General features: G+C 33.0%; 1 protein-coding gene across 1 annotated transcript in view; it reads right to left on the reverse strand.

The window, feature by feature from the left end:
- The window catches only part of LOC108904070 (transcription factor Sp9), a 257,297-nt gene that overhangs the window by 197,639 nt on the left and 50,520 nt on the right, over positions 1 to 9,138 (reverse strand). The gene's annotated exons all lie outside the window — the stretch shown is intronic.

Below are 9,138 nucleotides of genomic sequence, written 5' to 3' on the forward strand. Positions count from 1 at the left end.
CACCCTTAATAAGTGGTAAAAATTTCAGCCCAAAAGCTTTATTAGCTTGGCGTTGGCGGAATTTGTTATCTAAGAAGATGCTATTTTCAATTCATTTTTCCCAAGCTCACAGGCGTTGTAGGGTTTCGATCATTAGTTGTTTTTGTACCTAAATAGTTGTATTGACATATGCATTTACTGACAATTTAATTTTTCAAATTTAATTTGTTTAAAAATGACTGAAAAAATGTTAATATTTATTAAATTGTTAAGCGCGCATGCTCCGCCTCGCTCTCCCCACTCGTTCGCTAGACCAAGTTATAGAACGCATCGCCGCTATCTTCTTTTTCGCAATTAAATAGTTGAATTCACCTTAATGTTAATGTAGGATATGAAAATATAGCTCTTAATATAGAAAAATTGAAAAAATCGCCTCAGTTTTGAATTTCGGAAATTAAAAATTTTTCCCAACATTACGAAATTCGAACTGAGGAACCACGAGATAAAACCAAGGTACCTCGTTAGAATACAAGTCGATCATCAGTTCCAGTCGACGATAAATCCAAAGTTGGGTGAATCAAGAGAGGTCAATTGACCAAACCTAAGGCGGACTATGCTACAGAATTTGTGCGTACCCATCAAGGACTGTGATCGGACGTCTACCTTGATGCCTTCATTAACCAGGAAGGGAATCAATATCAAATACCCGTTAGTTTTAAATACATATTTTAACAATAAAACCATTTCCAATAAATCGAAATTTAGATAAAACATTTTTACGAGCACATTGCTCCCGTCATAGACCTCAGTTCTAGCGCCCCATCTATCTAAACATTGTGTAATCCTGCGGTAAAGACCCTAAGGAAATCATACAACAGGTTCCTAGAACCTGCCTTCATAAATATTCATATAAAGCCTACTCAAACTCCTAGGAGCTTTCAAATATTTCACAGAACACCTCGAAATCAGTGTTAGGCAGGGCAAAGCCTAAACGACAGAAATACAGACACCAGAGTACTATACTCGAAGTGTCCCCAAAAAAATATTAAGTGCAACAAGGCTCAGGTTAAAGCCTCCAAGAAACCAAAGTGGACGAAGGCAACCAAATAAATTAGATCGCTGGATCCTATTTTATGGTAACTACCCGTTCCTGATGGAGAATAGAGGGAGCAACATCGTTTTCCACGATGTTACAGAATAGAGAAAATACTAATAGAGTGAAAATTTTACTCAATCGGGTGTGAACAGAAATTGATACATTACTGAGAAAAACTGAGCGAATTTGAGTGATTTTTTTACAGCCTAACACGTGACGATAACTTTATCGGCCCTGTGTTACTACAAGAGAAATGAAAACTAGATATCCTCTAGTAACCTTAAAGATAAATTAATCTCGAGCCACTTTCGGCTTTGTTCCCCGACCGCCTTAAATGGGTGTTGTGGGACATAAAAACGATTTGTGTGGCTCAACAGACAAAGTAGAACGGGACATTAATTAGGCCCGGGCAATGGCTGGGGATAGAGAGACGTCCCGTACCCGCTAGACAACGTGTGAAATCGATTTGGGCAGGTAAATCGGAAGCAGCGGCGCCATGCCGCCGGCGTTTAGCCGCGCGCCCGCCCCTGCCTCCCTTAATTAGAAACGGGGATATTAGCGATCGCATTTAAATACGCTCTCATACTTTGTCTTGGGCGGCTTATTTATTGGGAGGTGGTGCCGCATAGAGCGCCGAAAACGCTCTCTGCGGACGCTGCCTTGGGAATCGTGTGTCGGGCCTTACGGTTCTCGGTAATATGATTAAATTAGTTTCTCTATTAATACGCCAGTCGAATTAGAGTTTGAACGTGGAAAAATTATTAGTAGACTTATTATTGGAAGGAACAAGTAACTACCAGTGGAGGAAACGTACAGAAAATAAAAATGTATGAGAATACTTGTCTCATTGAACATGACTAAAAATGTATTCCTTAAATTTAACTTAAAAAGCTGGAGAATTCACTAATTTATTATCTATTGTAATGGCATTATATAACTTATAAATATTATATGAAAAACATCTACAAAAAATGAGGATCTATGAAAAGGAGATGATATAATTAAAAATTTATGAGGATACTTGTCTCATTGAGCATGACTAATAATGTATTCCTTAAATTTAACTTTAAAATCTGGAGTATTCACTAATTTAATATCTACTCGTATTGTAATGGCATTATATAACTTATAAACTTATATGAAAAACATCTACAAAAAATTAAGATCTATGAAAAGGAGATGATATAATTAAAAATTTATGAGAATACTTGTCTCATTGAGCATGACTAAAAATGTATTCCTTAAATTTAGCTTTAAAAGCTCGAGGATTCAATAATTTAATTATCTCATTGAGCATGACTAAATATGTATTCCTTAAATTTAACTTTAAAAGCTGGTGGATTCAATAATTTAATATCTATTGGAATGGCATTATATAACTTATAAATATTAGGTATATGAAAAACGTCTAAAAAAAAGAGGATCTATGAAAAGGAGATGATATAATTAAAAATGTATGAGAATACTTGTCTCATTGAGCATGACTAAAAATGTATTTCTTAAATTTAACTTTAAAAGCTGGAGGATTCACTAATTTAATATCTATTGTAATGGCATAATATAACTTATAAATATTTTATGAAAAACGTTTACAAAAATTGAGGATCTATGAAAAGGAGATGATGTAACTCCCTTATAACGCAAATTAAGTGTATGGACATCCGTACGATACAGGAACGCCAGGCCCGCCCATGCGCGTATACGTCGCTCTCATCGCACGAGATTTTTGACTTGAACGTTTCAAATTTGTTTAATTCGACTGGAGCATAAGAACGTGCGGATATTAGTATGGAACTAAATTGGAGACAAAGCAGCGCAAAACGTTAAACCTTAAGCTTTGTTGGTTTATTGACAGATTTATTTATTTAATTATTTAAAATATCCAACGGGCTAAAAACCCAGTAACAGAATAAGTTGCAGTAAAATATAGATTAACAATACCAACAGTATTCATAAATAATACACAGGGTGTGACTTTGAATAGAAGTTATATTTATAGAGAGGCTACCTTTGAACACGTATCGCTTATCATAAGTTTGTTTTTTCAAATCCCATAGTGAAAACCGATTTTTTTTCCCAAACCCATAAACCCTAAACTCATAATCCCTAAATTTGTAAACCCTTATTCTTTAAACCTTCAACCCATACATTTTATGGGTTTTGGATTGATGAGTTTTGAGTTGATGGCTATAAAAAATATAAGTTGTGGGTTTATTGATTTAGGATTCAGGATTGTTTTGTTTTATGTGTAAAGATATATAAGCAAAGATTCAGGGTTAAAGATCTATAGGTTTATGGGTTAAGAGGTGAGAGTTAATGGGTTTTTATTTTATGAGTTAAGGATAGCAAGGTGCATAGATTTTCTATGCGTTTATGAATTCGGGGTTTACAGATTTATGGTATATGTGTTATGGATTCAGCGTTTATGGGTTGTCGGGTTTTGATTAAACTTGTATGGGTTTAGGACCTGTGCATTCAAAATAAATGTGCGAAAGTACAATATGTATGCTATCGAGAGAATTCGGACGTAAAAAGTATGAATTTACATCTTACCCACTGCGAAATACTGCTCTTTTGGCGCTTTGCTTATATTGAGATGTCACCAGTAGCCCTAGCGTTAGATTTTTTAAATAAGATAAACTATGAAACATTACCTAACAAGTAATTTAACAGAAAATTCGAACAGTAATAAACAAATAATGATAAATGAAATACACAAAAATAAGTAAATAATTTGTTTACATACTTGATTTTTACAGCAATATATGATAAAAATTACAAATTTACACATGATAACTCTTAATTAGTATTTTCTGACGTTTTGAACGTTTCAGTTTTAAAACTGTAAACTGTAAAACTGTTTAGTGTGTAGTAATAGAAAACGGCACTAAAATTTACAATATCACCCGCTATTCTGTACTTTCCCGACATTCCTTGAAACACCAAAGAGCAAACTACTTACGACTATGCAAATTGATGCTCGATTTTTTACAAATCCTCAGTAAAAGCCACGTAATTATCTAGCTAATTGCGCATGTTTTATTTATTCTGCGAGAGATGATTAACGGCTATCTCATTTATTATGCACATTTATCTAAGCATGCATTAAAAGGCGAGTATATTTTCCGGAGATAAACGTGTCTAATTTATACCATTTAGCTTATAATATACTTGTAATGCATGAAATAAAACCAAGTTATATTCCTGTTCCAAATGATATACTCATTTCCTATAACATGGTTGATGAGAGGATATTCGAATGAGAATGCATTGATAATGACGGCCATTTACCATAAAATATGCACCGTGTTGGAAAAAAAAATAAAAATACGTCTACTAGTTTAACAGTTATTGAGCAGTTATTGAGCAGGAAGAACAAGTGAATATAGCTGAAATAGAAAGCTAAAAGCCATTTTCCACGAGTCAAAGGTACTATTGAGAAAAAAGTAGGATATATTCGAGAGTAGTTAGTATAATATTCGTGATCAAATACGTCGGTAAATAATGTAAAAAAAAATGTTTAAATGTAATTGGAGATAAAATCTTCCTAAAAGATTGTGTACAAGATATTCTTGTAAATTTTATGATATCTAGATTTCCTATAAATCAGTATTAGTAACGTAAACATTAGGGAAATTTTATATGGTTTGCATATTTATATATTTCCAAGAATATTAATAAAATTGCTTGTGATTTCAATTACTAAGAAAAGAAGGGCGTAACGCTGTTGTCTAGTTCCGATGTATCCCATTAAGTTAGGAATGGTGCCAAGTATGAAATTCAATTAACTGTTTCTTACATAAGAAATATTTCATGTATGGTTTGTTTTTACATATGAATAATTCAAAACATTCTCTTTAAAAATTAACTGCCAACGTTTGAAAAAGTAATTGGTGGCAACGAATTATTATAATAAAAAAGACATATTGAGTAAAATTTTACAAGATATGGAATTTATTACGTGAAGGTTATAATTATACAGAGAACAAATCGTATTTTCACCACCAAGAACGGCGATGACAACATTTTCAACAGTAAGACGATGTTTCGCATTATTTTAGCTATGTCCTGTCCAAATTTATTTGGTGCAGGTCTCTCGGCTTCGGAAATTCAATTTCTATGTATATTTAAAAATTAAAAAATATTGTTAGCAAAATTTATTACATGGACAAAACATGGATCAATGGCGCAATCAAGAGAGTGCGGTAAGATGGAAATGAGAAAAATGCTCGCCAAGCAACGATATAAGCTTGGTCTGCTGCTTTAAGATCCTGCGGATTTCTGGAAAATGGTGAACTGATATTTGAGTTCAAAGACACTGGGAGCTACTGTAAACACAGTTTTAAAACTGGTTTGAGCAGATTCTTGAACATTTGGAACTCTAGTATGACATCGTAACGGAAAATGTCCCCAGCTGAAGACGTGAATTATAGAAAACAGTAAAACTTCAAGAAAAACCTTTATGGACAATTGTACAGAGAAATGTCAAACAACACAGGAACACTGCTATTGAAGAACAAACAATTCCGAACTTAGATATTGAATTGGACTAAATAAGTTATCTTATTTTATTCAACATTGACAGTAATTGTAGCATTAGTTTTTCTTTAGTTTATTTATTATTTTGTTATCCGTTGCTTTTTGAAAAATGGTAAAGCTCAATACAAAGTTTTTCAATGCGACAAAAAATAAAACATTTCTTTAATATTATGTAATTAAAAATCTGTGTGTATGTTAATGCTTTTGGAACTTTGTTAAAATAAAAAGTCTCCATCCATATATGTACCACAGATTGATTAATTCCAGCGTTTTTCAGTCAATCCATCAGATCGGAAGTCATCAATTCATAAGTATTTTTTTTTTGGACTGTACCTACTGATATTCTAGAAGAATTTAAACTTTAAAAATATTAATTCGAAAGTTATAGAAGTATTAAAGCAAACAGAGTTGGTGTTTATCTTTATCAACTTCAAATTTGACTCTGTTTTAGAGTCGAAATAAAGGATTTTGCGAGTTTCCGCATTTTTGTAGAAAAAATGACAAACTATGGGAAACGGAAGGCTTTTCGCCGCTCAGATCTCTCACGTCTTTTTACTGGATCAGACACGACGTTGCGGTTGAAAACAAACCATCCAACGGCATGCATGTTCCAAGAAACGATTATTTTAATTCTCGAGGTCGTTTTCGATCACGCCATACGTCGCCTTTTAACAGTTTTCACGTTATTCGCTCTATCACGGGCTCTTGTTTAAACAAACAATCCGCGTGTCAAGTGGAGACCGATGCTCGCCAATTATTCCATACAACTTTATACCAGTAGTCATTAAAACTAGGTGATGTATGTAATAATATCGAGTGGCATGAAACTCGTTGTATTTTTTCCTATCTATTATTCATCTTCAACGTGATTGATTTTACAACTCTTTGCGGGTTGTTTTTTTTTTAAGCACGAATTGGACATTTCGTTTTTTGATTGGATGGGAAGTATATTTCTATTCATGCTAAGACAATCTAACAAACGTTATCTTATTTAATATTATTTGAAGGTACCCTGTTCTACAAATTTACTCCAATTCCAACAAAAGGAGGGTGCAGAAGGGTAATGAAATAATATACAATGCTGAAAAGGAAATTAACAGTAATAAAACAAAAAATCAATCCAACAGAAACTAATGTTTAGTAGTTATATAAAATATAATTGTGAAGTCATTCTTTAATGCACGAATTGTTTGGTTAAAAGCACGACCGAAGCGAGAATCACGAAAACAATACCAATTGGTGTACGGTTCTTGTATTGGTGTGTTACGAAAAAAGTTTAAAATCTCAAGAAAGTAGTGTTCCTTGCTTATTTTTCAGGAATGTTCTGCGTTAAAAACTTTAGAGACAGTTGAAAAAGACATCAATCTTAAATAATTTTCTAAGTTTCTAACGTTTTCTAATTTCAAGTCGTAGCATTTTTTATAGGAAATGTTTTAAAATTGAAGAGGCATAGTGGCTGGACAATCTCGAATAAAGCCATTGCCGCTACATCGAGGATTTTGATAGTTTGATGTTTGAATCTGAGGAGACATATTGAAAAGGAAGAACGGATAATATTTCAGCAATAGTTGCCGCTAGAGCCAATAAAGCCAATGAAGAATTACTGCCTAAGAAATCTAAATTACTTTATGATAAAGAATATAAACGTTTGGAGACTTGGAGGATTAAGGAGAGATGAGTTGATAAAGCTCTGTATGTGACAAAGGAATCGTTGTTGTAGTAAAAATTAACGATACAAAAACTGGAGTACCAAAATCTTTTACTATTGTGGAAGAAAATGAAATGCCCGCTCTCCAATTGTATCGACAGTATATATTTTTGCGACCAAAAGAAATTAAATAACATCGGTTTTTTCTGACATATCGAAATTGTCGATGTACTGCAAAACCAGTAGGCAAAAATACTTTCTGTAGTATACCGTCCAGGATTGCAAAATATCTCGGCTACACAGATGCTAAATAAAATGTATACAGGTCATTGTTTGCGTCGTATATCGGCAACTCTTCTTGTAGATGCAGGTGCAGAAATGATAACATTGAAAATACATGGAAAATGGAAAAGTGATACTGTAGCATCATGATATATAGAAGGTAGCATAACGTCCAAGAACAAAATATCTCGTTTAATAGCAGAAGTCGAAAGAACTATTGTTGACAATTTTTCTGAATTGATTGTGAGGGAAAATTAACAACATTTATTCGATTGCAAAGAAAATTTAGGTAGTTTTTCTGGTGTTACTGGTAAAGGTTCCTTCTCAAATTGTACTTCCGTTCTTAAAGACGGATGTAAATGATTTTTGTTATTAATTTAAAGCAAATATGTTATATATCAAATATTAATGTTAATAAACTTTGTACTTTCTTCGCCTTAGAGTGATATGACGTTGTTTTTCTATTCCATTTCCTAGTAATAAACAAGCTATATTGCCTAAGTGAAATATAAAAACTATTAGAATAATGGAATATGTTTTTTTAAAGAACTTAGTAAATAGGGAAAAATATTAAGTGGAAAACCAATTATTTAATTAGTCTTTGTCAAGTGTGTTGATAGAACAGCAAGAATACAAGATACCTGTATTCTTTAAACGAATGCATTATTTAAAAATTTCAACACACCAAATATGAATTCTTGTATTAATTATGTTTAAACGTCTCATTTTATGTTTTTAATTTGGCCTCCTGAACACGAATCTGGGGTCAGAATTGGCTCATCACGTCACAATTTTTTCCTAACCTCAAAAAACTTGTGAAAAATAGTGAAAATTGATGAAAATTTACTGGGAAAATTTGGAAAAAAATTTATTTCCACATCAAATAGTACATTTTTATGTAAAAGACTCTGCTGTATTCAAATCCACTGTCAGAATTGAGCTAGAACGTGTGGTTTTTTTTCTAACCTCAAAAAACTGAGCAGGAATCGCTATTTTCAAATTCAGAGCGGATTTTGACCAGATTTTGTATAAAGGGGTTTTTTGGGTCGCTGATTACGAATATGAATTCACATTGTAAAAATTCAAGATGGCTGATCCAATATGGCGGGTGTACTTTTTGAAATCCACCGATTTCAGTAAAATTTGGCATCATAAGGATTGCTGGTTGATCTCACCTTCATTAATCACACATCTGCAGCCAGATTTTCATAAATCAAGGTAAAAGATTCCACTCCGTCTAAAAATGTGACTTCGCTTAAAAAAATTACTTAAGGACTCTACACATGTAATGATGTGTAGTGTGATGTGCTTGTTTCCATGGGACAAGACAAAAAAGTTTCTACTTTATTCTTTCATTTATTTAGTCGTGCATGGGCTTATGGTTTTCCAATCAGATTTTTTTAACTACTATGCAGTTTTCCTATGGCATTTAGATGCTTTTATTTCTTATTAATTTTAAAGTTCAAGGAAAAAGACACATTACTGCCACACAGCACATCACTGCATCTGCTTATGCCTTCAATCTAAAAATGTGACTTTGCCGAAAAAATGCCGCCTACTCGGCCTAAAATTATGACTCTGCCTACAAATTTTA

Source organism: Anoplophora glabripennis, unplaced genomic scaffold, assembly GCF_000390285.2.
Source record: "Anoplophora glabripennis isolate ALB-LARVAE unplaced genomic scaffold, Agla_2.0 scaffold14, whole genome shotgun sequence".
NCBI classification, from domain to species: Eukaryota; Metazoa; Arthropoda; class Insecta; order Coleoptera; family Cerambycidae; genus Anoplophora; species Anoplophora glabripennis.